At 39.8% G+C, this 13,640-nt stretch overlaps 1 pseudogene; it reads left to right on the top strand.

Moving 5' to 3' along the window:
- The first annotated feature begins 3,389 nt into the window (after positions 1–3,389).
- LOC136133571 (ubiquitin thioesterase OTUB1 pseudogene) lies at positions 3,390–4,217 on the top strand (annotated as a pseudogene).
- Positions 4,218–13,640: the final 9,423 nt, after the last annotated feature.

The following is a 13,640-nucleotide window of genomic DNA, read 5'->3' as shown; positions in this document are numbered from 1 at the left end:
TTTTCTGAATTCCCAGTTCAAGGTCTTTCCACTATACTCCAAGTTATCTCTGTGAAGCATGCAAAGGAGGATTTTTAGTATTTTTTGCCTTAATACGTCACTGTTCATTTTTTATTATTAATGTAATACACGCCCATTATTCCTCACCTTAAAAATCAGAAGTATTATTACTGTGGGTGGGGGAGGGAGTTACATGGTGGTAAAGAGGTCAAATACTTAGAACCTTCAAACAGAAGCCACCAATGTCCAGGTTACCAGAAAGCTACACACCTATAATGTCACAGTTAAAACATGCAAAAAGATTAAATCTACTTCTGATGTTAGAAAATAACAGCTTTTATCCACTTGTTCCAAACACCCCCTTCTAAGACACAGGGCGAAAAAATCTTTGCCTTATTTTGGTACCATAAGTTCAGAGGAAGAAATAATTTGCCATGTGATTTTTCAATCACCCAGCTAAATTCAAGTTCCCTTTGACACGGATGCTATTCCCAATTCAACACTGCTAAATTTTAACTACCCTCCCTTTCAATTAGCTGGGTTTCCGTTTGCTTACTTTGTCCGTGGTTATAGCCTTCCCTCACAGACCTAAGATCACTGTTTTCCTTCCTCTTTATGCTCTGTGAGCATCAAGTATCATGGGGCATGCGTGTAATTGTCAGTGTGAAAAAGCCAGCTGGAGGCATCACAATCATGTCAATATACCAGCCAGCAAGAAAACCTCCGAGGCCATTGTTTCTATTTAGATATAACATTACATGGATTGAAAACTGCTGCTCCTACAAACTTCTGGGTGATATGATAGTACCATGTTTTCATACTTTTATACAATCAACTAATAAAAATATGTGTGTATATATATGCATATTATATATTTACATATATAAATATATATAATTGTAGCAAAGAAAATAACATTCATCATTCAGAACATATGCAGAATCAGAAATTATTTAATTACCTGTACTACAAAAGATGGAATCTTAGGGCTCTGAGAGACTGCGAGAGGTTAAGTAAAGCAGATCAACTCGCTTGCTAAGAACTGAGGTGAAATTCATCCAACAAAGACTGCTGTTTTCTCTCAGCAGAAAATTCTCCAACCTTAGAAAGTCTCTCTTTAGGTCTACCTTGATATCATGTGTGGTGTCCCATGTTCTTCCTGGGTACCAATGTCTTGTTCAGTAATCACTTAATCTCCCTTCTATTGCTCAAAAACAGTGAACAACAGAAAAGAGTTTCACTACCACCATGTAATATTCTTACGTATTCAGAGCTAGTGGCCGTAGATAAGTGGAACAGAAAATGTAACAAGATGGAGAAAATTTTATTTTCTATATCTCCTCTAGGGGAGAGAAATATATGTGGTAAGAAAAAATACTTTGCTAACCCCTGGGATGACGGTGAAGGAAGTGAGGCAGGCATTCTACAGTCACAATAGATAGTTGACAAGCTACCCTCCAAGAAGATTCAAATCTGGTCAACTGTAGACCTACCTGTGCTGACAGAGAATGCACGTTTGGAGCAAAAACTAGATTGTTCAGGATGTTAGAAAAGGATTGAGAAATGCCACAATAATCTCCTTCTCCTGCCTTCCCCTACATAACACAGTGCTTTTACCCTAGTTAACTGTGGAACAAAGCCACCAAGTTATTATCCTGCCAAGCAAGCCTACATGTCTTAGTCCCGCTACCTGGCTGAGTAGCCTGGAAACTTGATGACTTTGAATAAGGAACCTGAACCTTCTTTGCCTAGCTCTGAACTAAGCACTTGATATAAATCAATGATTTCTAAAATTTTTTAAGCTAAAAATTCTTGATTCAAATGAAAGCTTACCATTAAAAAATAATAATAATAGTGACAAACTCTGAATGACAGGTGAAAATGGAGGAGAGCGACAGTAAAGAGCCTCAAACATTCTGAGTGTCCCTGAGGGAATGCCATGGAACCCCTGGTGCTCTGGGGAGAAGGGTTACAAACTACCAGACTACATGATCACAAAAGCTTCTTCCAGTTCTGAAATTGTAGGAGTCTCTTAAACCTTTCCAAAAGAATGAAGTGGTTAACTTTAGAGTGGGAGTGACATTGGCAAAATGGCAGAGCTCTCATTTCCCCACCAAAAAAAAAAACGTTGCAAAACAAGAAGAAATTGTTAGAATCAACTTTATCAGAGCTCTGGAAAACAGTCAAAGGTTTACAGCAACTAAGTGGACGTCGAATTAAAAAAAAAAAGGCAACTTTGAGACAGTAGGAAAGCTTTATGGCATTTTTACTCATTCACGCCCCATCCCCTCCCCAGAATAGTGGTGATATCAAAGCAGCAGCAATTCAGATTCCCACCATAGGACCCTAGTCCCTGGTTCAGCAGGGAGCAGAGTAGAAATTATCCACCAAGTGTGACCTGAAGGATTAGTACAAGGTGCTCACCTCTGTTTCATCTAACTAGAAACTCAAGCCATAAAAACAGTTGGTATTGCTCAAAAACACGCAAGCCAAACTAACCAACCTCAGTTGCCTGGGGCAAAGGATTATAGTCAAAACATACAAAAGACCACCTAAGGCCTGAGAACAAAAGCTGAGGAGAGTTTCTTTAGTAAATCAGAACATGTAAAAGCAGGCATATATGCAGGGAAATACAGAAAATCATGTGCATGTCCAGAGTATGATGAATGCTCAGAGAAGACTTGAGAATACACTAAGCTTTTACCTCAGACGGATCCCTACACTCAGTGCAAGCCTGCCTGAGTGCTGAAGGAGTGCCCTGGCATAGAGTCAACCTGAAAATACTTGGAGAGGTGTTGTTTGTTCAGCACTGGCATTCAAGGAAATCCATGTCAAACTTCTAGCTGAACATAAGCTAAGGTATAAAGACCACAGTGGCCACACACAACAAGGAATACACAACAAGCCTTTGCAAAAACAGTTTGGGGAAGTCATCAAACAAATGAACTACTACAGCATTCAGCAAACAAAACAATCATCAAACCCTAGGGAAAAGGGGCGAATCTGATTTCCAGATTGCAGGATATGAGAGAGAGAAAGGGGCAGAAAAAAATATTTGAAGAAATACTGGCTGAAAAGTTCCCAAATTTGATGAAAAACATGAATCTATAAAGCCATGAAGCTCAACAAATCCCACGTAGGATAAACTCAAAGAGACATACACTGAGACACATTAATAGGCCACAACACAATCCTCAATAAATTTTAAAACATTTAAATCATACAAAATATATTGTCTGATCACAATGAAGTTATAGTTTTGTAAGAAAACTGGAAAATTCGCCAATATATGGAAAGCACACTCTTAAGTAACCACTGGGTCAAATAAGAAATCACAAAGGCAATTAAAAAATAATTAGAGATGAATTAATTAAAAAGAACACAAACTTATGGAGCAGAAGAAACATCTGGGCAGCAGCTCCAAAGGTGTTAACTGTCTTGTCTGTGCTGAAGCCATCATGGCTCAGCAAGAGAATGCTGTGCAGAACTCTGGTCTCTGAGCATCTGGAGCTCTCAGTTCTGTGCAAAGAGTATGCTGAGGATGACAGTGTCTAGCAGCATGAGATCAAGAACCTCCACGAAAAGTAGTCGTATATTGGCAAGATCAGGCCTGATGGGAACTGCTTCTATTGAGCTTTCAGATTCTCCTACTTGGAGGCACTGCTGGATGACAGGAAGGAATTGCAGTGGTTCAAGGATATGCCTGCTAAGAGAAAAGAGGACCTGGTGTCCCAGGGCTAGGTCCACTGTTGAGGCTTTCCACAACATATCCATGTACTTGACTGAGCATGTAGAGAAGTGGACCTCAGTAGCAGACCTGTTGGCCTCCTTCAAAAACCAGAGTAACTCTGATTACCTGGTGGTCTATCTGGGGCTGCTCACCTCAGCTACCTGCAGTTTAAGAGCAAGTTCTTCAAGCACTTCATGGAAAGTGGGAAAACTGTCAAGGAGTTCTGCCATCAGGAAGTGGAAGCCATGTGCAAGGAGAATGACCACATCCACATCATCACACTGACTCAGGCCCTCAGCGTCTTCATCCAGGTGGAGTACATGTCCTGCAGTGATTATGGCACTACTGACACACACACATCTTCCTCAAGGGCTCAGGACCTAAGGTCTAACTTCTCTACTGACCTGGACACTATGATATCATCTATAAAAAGGGTTGGCTCCGGCCTGCTACTGCAATGCCTGCTCTGCCCTCTGCCAGGTGCTAGACATGTACAGAAGACTTTTTGTGGTTTTAAAGTGGTCATATTTTACTCTTCCCACTTTCCCTGTCATAAAATCTTCCATGTTTTGTTAAAGGGGATGCTGGTGGTAAAAAACCAAAACCAAAAGCAAACAAAACTCATGGGATGCAGTGAAGGCAGTATTCAAAGGGAAATATATAACTATAAACATTTACATTTAAAAAATAGATCTCAAATCAATAAACTAACTCTGTACCTTAAGAAAGTAGAAAAATAAGAGCAAAGTAAAACCAAAGCTAGCAGAAGTAAGGGAGTAATAAAAATCAGAGTGGTATCAATAACAGAGAATAGGAAAATAATAGATAGAATCAATGAAACTGAATGCTGGTTCTTTGAAAAGGTTAACAAAATTGACAGATCTTTAGCTAGACTAACAATAAAAAAAAGAGGACACAAATAACTAAAATCAGAAATGAAAGGGGATATTATAAATGATTTTAGAGAAATATAGAGGATTGTAAGAGAATACTATGAATAATTTACTCCAACAAATTATATAGCTTAGGGGCTTCCCTGGTGGCGCAGTGGTTGAGAGTCCGCCTGCCGATGCAGGGGACACAAGTTTGTGCCCCGGTCTGGGAAGATCCCACATGCCGCAGAGCGGCTGGGCCCGTGAGCCATGGCTGCTGAGCCTGCGCATCCGGAGCCTGTGCTCCGCAACGGGAGAGGCCACAACAGTGAGAGGCCCGTGTACCACACACACACAAAAAAATTATATAGCTTAGATAAAATGGACCAATTCCTAGAAACACAAATTATTTAAACTCAGGAATAAAAAATCTCAACAGACCTATAACAAGTAAAGAGATCAAGACAGTAAACAAAAGCCTCCCAATGAAGAAAAGTTCAGAACCAGTTGGCTTCACTGCTGAGTTCTACAAAACATTTAAAGAATTAACAACAATTCTTCTCAAGCTCATGAAAAAATTAGAAAAGGATGGAACACTTCCTAACTCACTCTATAAGGCCAGCATAATCTCAATACTAAAGCCAGATAAAAGACATCAAAAGCGAAGAAAACTACAAATCAATATTGTTTATGAGTATATATGTGAAAACCCTCAATGATATTATCAAACAAATCCAACAGCATATCAAAATAACTATGTATCATGACCAAGTGGGATTTATTTCAGAAATGCAGGGTGGTTAAACATGAGAAAAATCAATCAATGTAATACACATTGACGAATGGGGGGGAAAAAAAACACATGATCATCTCAATCAACCCAAAAAGGCATATGACAAAATATAATACTCTTTCATGATAAATCACTCAGAAAACTAGAAATAGAAGGAAACTTCCTCATCATGATAAAGGGCATTCATGAATACCCACAGCTAACATCACACTCAGCAGTGAAAGACTGAAGGTTTTCTCCCTAAGATCGGGAAGAAGACAAGGATGCCCACTTTCGCTATTGCTATTCAACACTGTACTGGGCAATTGGACAAGAAAAAGAAACAAAAGTCATCCAAATTAGAAAGAAAGAAGTAACACCTCTATTCACAAATGGCATGATTCTAAATGTAGAAAATTCCAAAGAACATACAAGACAGTTACTAGATCTAATAAATGAATTTAGCAAAGTTGCAGAGTACAAGATCAACACACAAAAATTAGCTGTGCTTCTGTACACCTGCAATGAATAATCCCAAAAGGAAAGTAAGAAGCAATCCCATTTACAGTAACATCTGAAGAACAAAATATTTAGGAATACATTTAACCAAAGAGATGAAAGACTTGTAAACTGAAAACTACTAAACATTGCTGAAAGAAAAGGAAAGACATCCTATGTTCATGAGTAGAAAGGCAATACTGTTAAGATGGCAATACTACTCAAAGCAAACTGTAGATTCAATGCAATCCCTCTCAAAATTACAACAGCCTCTTTTGCAGAAATGGAAAAGCTGATCCTTCAAGTTCATATGGAAGTGCAAAGGGCTCCAAATAGCCAAAATAATCTTGAAAAGAACAAAGTCAGAGGACTCAAGTTTTTTATTTCAAAACTTACTATAAAGCTACAGTAACCAAAGCAGTTTGATAGTGGCTTAGGGGTAGACATAAACACCAATGGAATAGAACTGAAAGTCCAGAAATAAGTGCATACATCTAAGGCTGCTTTAACTTTTGACAAGGATGCCAAATCTACTCAAAAGGGAAAAGAACAGTCTTCAACAATAGTGTCGGTACAACTGAATTTCCACATTCAGAAGAATGAAATTGGGCCCCTATTTCACACCATATACAAAAATTAACTCAAAATGGATCAGTAATCTAAATACTAGAGCTAAAAGCATAAAAGTCATAGTGGAAAACGGGTAAATCTTCATGACTTTTGATTTGGCAATGAATTCTTAACAATCACACTAAAAGTATGAGAAACAAAAGGAAAAACAAATCAGATTTCATGAAAATTAAAAACTGTGCAAAGGACATTATCAAGAAAGTAAAAAGTCACCTTACAGATGGGAGAAAATATCTGTAACTCTTACAAGGGTATAAGATCTAAAACAGACAAATACCCACTACAATTCAACCAATTCAAAAATTGGCAAAGAACTTGAATAGACACTTCTCTGAAGATGATATACAAATGGCCAATCACGTGAAAAGATGCTCAGCATCATTAATCACTAGGGAAATGCAAATGTAAATCACAGTGAGATACCACTTCACACCTACCAAGATGGCTCTAATTTAAAAACAGAAAATCATAAGTGTTGGCAAAAATGTAGAGAAACTGGAACCTTCATACATTGCTGATGGAAACGTAAAATGGTGCAGCTGCTTGTGAAAAACAATTTGGTGGTTCCTCAAAAATCTCAACGTGAAATAACCACATGACCTGGCAATTCCACTCCTAAGTATATACCCAAAAGAATTCAAAACAGGGACTGAGACAAATACTTATGTGCCAGTGTTTATATCATTTATAATAACCCAAAGTATCCATCCATGGGTTAATGGATTAATAAAATGTAAGATATAGCCATCCCTCAGTATCCTTGGGGGGACAGGTTCCAGGACCCTCTATGGATACCAAAATCCACTGATGCTTAAGTCCCTTATTTAAAATGGTGTACTATTTGCACATAACCTATGCACGACCTCCTGTATTCTTTAAATCGTCTCTAGATTACTTATAATACCTAATACAATGTGAATGCTACATAAATAGTTGCTGGCATGCAACAAATTTAATTTTTGCTTTTTGGAACTTTCTGGAATTTGTTTTTTTAGTATTTTTGATCCGTGGTTGGTTAAATCTGAGGATATGGAACCCACAGATATGGACTGACAACTGTATACTCACAATGGAATACATTTAATCATAAAAATGAGTAAGTTCAAATACATGCTGCAACATGTATGAACCTTGAAAACATGCTAAGTGAAATAAGCTGGAGACAAAAAGACAAATACTGTATGATTTCAGTTGTATTAAATATCTAAAATAGGTAAATTCATAGAGATAGAACATAGATTAGATGTTACCAGGGATTGGGTGGTGGTAAGAATGCTGAGTGGTTGCTTAATGGTTACAGAGGTTCTGCTTCGATTGAGGAGAAAAACTGGAAATAGATAGTAGTAAATGATTGCACAACATTGTGAATGTAATTAATGTCAGTATACTGTACACTTCAAAAATGGTTAAAATGGCAAAAGTCTGGAATATACATTCTACCACAATAAAAAAATTTAATAGGGTGAGATTTAAGGAGGCTGTTCAATATTCCTTAGTGCTTCACCTTTATTTCTGTTTTGAGTCACTGGGTTAGTGGTGCCTCTTTAGTATATCCAATAATCTAGCAAAGTTCTCCTTAAGCTAGCACAAGAAAATCTATGGAAGAAGAAGTGAAGTGTGTGCGTGTGTGTGTGTGTGTGTGTGTGTATAATGGCCTACTCTTTTGCATTCGGAAATATAATTATCCATAAAGCAACACAGAAGTGAATAAAATTAATGTGCAAATATAAACCTACATATAAACACATAGGGTAAAGGGTATACAATGTTTTTGATGCAATAAAGCTTCTGTTATTATAATTTTGCATGGGTTTTCCTGCTTTTCAACACATATTGTGTCTAATCTTTTCATGGTTTTTTCCTTATTTTTTTCTATAGTGTTCAAATGTTAAATATGACATCAACACTATTTTGTTGCTTAGAAGCAATGTTTCAATGAACTCCATTAAGATTCTCTTCCCTGTCTTATTTGAAGTCTGCCACTGCTGAAATGTCTCCTGTGTTCTCTTGTCTTCTGAGGGCATCCTTTTCTTCTGGGTTTCTCCATGAGTTCGAACTCCAATCTTTGCCTACCCCAAGCTACTCCTGATTAACTTTGCTCTTTCTGAGTAAATAGGTCAGCACAGAACAGCCTGACTTCAAAAAGCATCATTTTTCTGTAAAACCTAACATAAGCTAAATAAAGTTTTATGATTCAACACAACAAAACCCTCATTAGGAATGCATAACTGAGTTTTTTCATGGTCTACATATGCATAGTGAGGTAAGAGAGTGGAGAAGAGAATCATCTGCATATCATTGGTCAGGCTCCAAACAGCCATGATATTCAGTGGACAGCTTTCGGGGGAGGCAGAGATATCTGAAACAGGGGCCGATGGCGGGAATAGAAAGAGAAGGACTGTAAGTGACACTGGTGAGGGATAACTATAATATCTATCAACTGATTAGAAGTCTGAAATATGGAAGAAGGAAACTCAAAGCTCACAGAGACTGGAAGAAGGTGAAAGAAACCAGCTGTTTTCAGGATGAGAACAGAATGGAGGAAAAGGGAGTTTGAGGTTCTAATGGGATAGAACCTTAAATAGGAAGAGTTTAAGTAGAACACTGAGATTCAAAAACTGAAAATCTCAGGAGAGAAGACAGAGCAAAGGACTCAAAGAAGCAGCAAATGACATGGAAAAGGACCAATTTTAGAGGTAGTAGGACCTAAAGGATAGCACGGAAAGCAAGCACAGAGTGAGGGGCAAAAAATATTCCATAGAATGTAAGGTGGGAGGAGTGACTTGGATTTGGGAGATAAGGGGTTATGAATAATATTTAAGAAAGTTATTTCTTTGTGGTTATGGAACTGGGAGTCACACAGCAACGGAATGAAGGTGGTGAAGTAGGCAGGGGTGTTAAAATACAGGCAATTCCTTCCCAAAGGCTAATAATGAAAAGAAAAACAAGAGGAAAATAGCCTGTGGAGGTAACAAGACAGAGGGAGGTTTCTATTTTATTAATATTTTTAAATATAAAGGTGGAGGTAAAACTCACAGAGAAATAAATCAATTCATGGGAAGAGAAGGGCTAAACTGAAGGGGGCAAGAAAATGGAGTAGAAGAGAATGACTGAAATCCAGGACAAAGCTGAAAACCTAGCCCTGGGAAGAGGAAAACAACTTCTAAAACAGAGACAGGAGAAATGAAAGCCTAAATAAAAGAAGACACAGACGAATCACCCAGAATGACTTCAACAGCCTCAATTCAGCAGGCCCAATGTTCTCCGATGAAACTGAAGAGAGAAGAGGTGGCTTTGCGGTTCAAAGGCAGAAAAGTGATTTGAAAGAGAAAGTCAGCAAGATAAGGAGGAAACAAGAGAGGAATAAAGGAACTACTAAAACAATAAGCAGATGCCCTCTTGGAAGTAATGGAAGTTCAAGGGAAGCCTAGATTTCATTAAAGCAGGCGTTGAGAGATTCACATGTAGAATAAATGAAGGATGGTGTAGCATTTGCTTATGAGAAAAACAAGGCTCCTAAGAGATAGGCAGACGGGGCAGAACAGGAGAGGAACCCAGGACGCTGGGTAGAACTGTGGGGGTGGAATGAGATAGAGATGTTTTGTACCTGCTAGGAAAAGCCGTGGCTATCTTATTTACCAGCATGACTCTCCAAAACTGGGTGGAATTTCATTAAAGATGTGGGATTCAGTAAAGGAAAGGCTATCTGGTTCATGATTGGCAAATGATACTTGCCACCTCTTCCCCTAGGCTCAGGAGAGGAATGTGTGGTGCTGAAAGGGACAGATTTTGTTTTCACTCCTGTTGGCTGCCGGCATGGGGCCCAGCAAAAGCAGAGTCACGCAAGTGCAAACTTGCTGCTTTTTAAGCAACGAGCTGGCAGGGAAGAGATCCTCTCTTTATCATGTATTTATTTATTTATAATTTGTATAGCATCCATATCCAAATGGATTTGAGGCAGTCTGCAATAAAAACACATGTACACATGTCACAAGATACTTAAACTAAAGGTCAGAGGGAGCCTAGAAAAAGGAGGATAGCTCTTGCAGCGTGTTGCTCTGCAGGAAAATAACTAGGAAGAAGAGACGGCAGCCTGAGGACAAATGTTTCTCAGGGGCGCGCTCCCATTGCTGGTTTTGTCCATGACAACCACCAGAGAAAACCTTTTGCCTTGGAGTATGCCCAAACCAAAGGTCCCAAGCCCAGAGAGAGAAGAGTAGGGTCTGGTGCTCAGTGAGAAGATGCTGTCAAGTATATGTGCATTGTTCCCACTGCCTTCAGCCCAGGAGGTAACACTGCTGGGGTGTGAATGGATTTCCTGATGTCAGCAGAGGGGACCAATCCACCTCTGTCTCCAGGAGACTTGTCAGATGAGACTCTCGAATGCCAAAGTCAGTGTAAGCTAAAGGCAAAATGTCTAGACCCCAGGGCCTTGGAATCAGCTCCATTTCACTGCTTCCTTTACACACAGCCTCTTCTTCACATGCATTAAAACCTCACCGAGGCTGGTTTCTAGGTCTGCACAAAAGACCATTGAATGCCATCCAAGAAGTCCTCACTCTCTAAGAATCCTAATGGAGCACCACCACTGTGACCACACACAGGGCAGGCACAATGACCGAGTGGGAAGCAGAGGCCTGCCATCCAGTCCCAACGGGTGTCTGTGACCTCACTTTGTACGCCCACACAATGCAGCTTTCTTTTGATACAGGGCAGGATGCTGCCCTAAGAAATTTCAGAGGGAGCCCTTCTCTTCTCACACTCTACCCCCTGCCAGTGTCCACCTGAAGCTGACCACAGCTGGAGCATTTTCTCACAGGCCATAAAGAGTTGGCAGTGGCAGGTAAGTACTAACAATCTGATACCTTCTGTGACCCAGACACACTCTCCATAGTTGGCTGTTGCTGCAACTGGGATTTTTTATAAAATGGGCAATGCAGATGGGTTAAGGGATTTCACTTACAGTGTCTTGAATCTTTTGCTAGTAATATCCAGAGGCAGCTATGTTTATTAGCGAAAGAAGTAAATAAATAAACAGAAAAATGCATAGAGTACTGACATCAGAAGGGAAGAAGTATAAAGACATTCATCAGAAGTTTTTACTAATTTAGTTCTATTCCTGTTTGAAGAAAATGGTTCTCCATTGTTCTTAACACAGCTGAGGACATCTGATGGATTAGAAGTGTTCTAGGACAATGATATCTCTGGTAAATGCAAAGATCTAGGTGCCACTGGCATAGAGAAGAGCCAAGTTTTGGCCCACTCATGCTTTTCCTCACTGTGGCCTTTCCGAGGACTGAAGAAATGAGTCTCATGGGAATTGGCAGAGTGGTTAGTTTGGACCAGCCTCATCAACAGTGTAGGTCACAACTTGGTCAGTTCAGGCCACTCTGCTTGTCAACTCTCAAGGTCAAAGAGTTGATAAGATGGGATATCACAGTGCCTCCATCAAGGGGGCTAGTTTCCAAGCTGTATGTGTCCAAGATTTACCATATTTCTCTGGCAGCTTGAGCGTTACACTACTTCCTTGTTCTCACAAGGAGATGAAAATGGAGGGAAGACGTTACAATCTCAAGTGTCTGTGGAAATCACCCACTGTAGCTATTTTATTAAGGAGGGATGTGCTTCCTGCCCCCATTATTCTAGGCAATTGGGTATTAACTCTCACTATATTTGCTACACTAATGGTTTCTCCTAATAGCCCCACCCACCCTAACCACTAGTTGAGTTCAAATGCCTTGACATCTGTCTCCATAACTTTAGTCTTTCTCTCCACCCAGCCTGAGTGAGAGGCTTGCCTTCCTTCCATTCCGCGTCATGATCTACAGTAATAGGTTCAAGAGGGCGGAAACTTGGTTCCAGCCTCCCTGATGCTTTGACTCACCCTCATAAAAAGTTATTGGTGTCAGCCCTGGTCTAGCAATTGCCTCTCCCCCCACGCCCCCTGGCTTGAATAATTTTACTTCCCCCTCCTGCACCATACAATAAACTCTAATGAGCTCTCACATTCCTTCCTCAAGCACCCGCTACCTCCATGTCAAACAAGGAGAGAAAAATAACTTCCTGCTGAAAATCCACATGGCCGTGAAGTTCTAAGCAACTTAAGTAACATACAGAAGCAGGTCACACTTTACAGAAATGCGAATCCATCAAGTATAGGGAAAAGAGAGAATATGATCTATGTGCAGGGACAGCATCAGCCCTAGCCCACAAAAAAGGGGGGAGGGGAAAAAAACAAACAAAGAGAACTTGAGAACCTGAGCTGAAAATAACTTTTCAATATTTTGTCCTAGGATTTGTGTTATATACTTCAATATGTAACAGGAATGCCAATATAGATGACCTGTTCACACTTTTATAGTTAATTTCACCAGGAAATGAACCAACATTCCTTAGCCCCCCACTGTGTGCTAGGCCTGATTATCTTCCATTATCCAAGAGTGGAAATATGGGTTTAGAACCATTTCTCTCCCCTCTCCCCATACACATTTTCTGAATACTTCCATCAAATATATATATATATATATATATATATATGTAATCACACCCCATAAAGACATAGACACAACTGCACATTCAGTTTCCTTTTTTATCTCTTTGCCCCTTTTCCTGGCTCACATCAGGTAGATTTCAGCTTAGAATACTCCAAGGGCTATGGGATGGAGAGGTGATCAGCTCTGCTTCTCAAACTACCATACAACCACTGTAATGATTGTCCTGCATGGGACCCCATGCTCCTTGCATGAAGAAGGATATGACTCGGCAGCTGCCTAACCTGGAGCTCCCTGTGGAGGTCATGTTTCCTCCTTGGGCCTCCTGGGCCATAATGACCCCATGAGCACTCACTACCCCTCTTGCTTTCTAAACTTTCACATACTTGTTAATTTCTTCCTTGTGTATCTCCCTGTGGTAATAACTGAAAATCTCTTAGAATATTCTCCAACGTTTTCATACTTTCAAAGGGATAGCTGGAGATAGAGCACGTCCAGGTAAGAATACCCCATAGGCCATGAACAAGGAAGAAATACATTCTGAGCAGAATTAGCAATGTCCATACAGAAGAGGAGGAGAGGTAAACCAAGATTCTTATCTCATGGACCACTTAGTATGTGAGTGGGTGGGCTCAGAAAGCAAAGAA

The sequence above is a fragment of the Phocoena phocoena genome, chromosome 14 (genome assembly GCF_963924675.1).
Source record: "Phocoena phocoena chromosome 14, mPhoPho1.1, whole genome shotgun sequence".
Taxonomy (NCBI): domain Eukaryota; kingdom Metazoa; phylum Chordata; class Mammalia; order Artiodactyla; family Phocoenidae; genus Phocoena; species Phocoena phocoena.
This window is presented reverse-complemented; position numbering and strand designations above follow the sequence as displayed.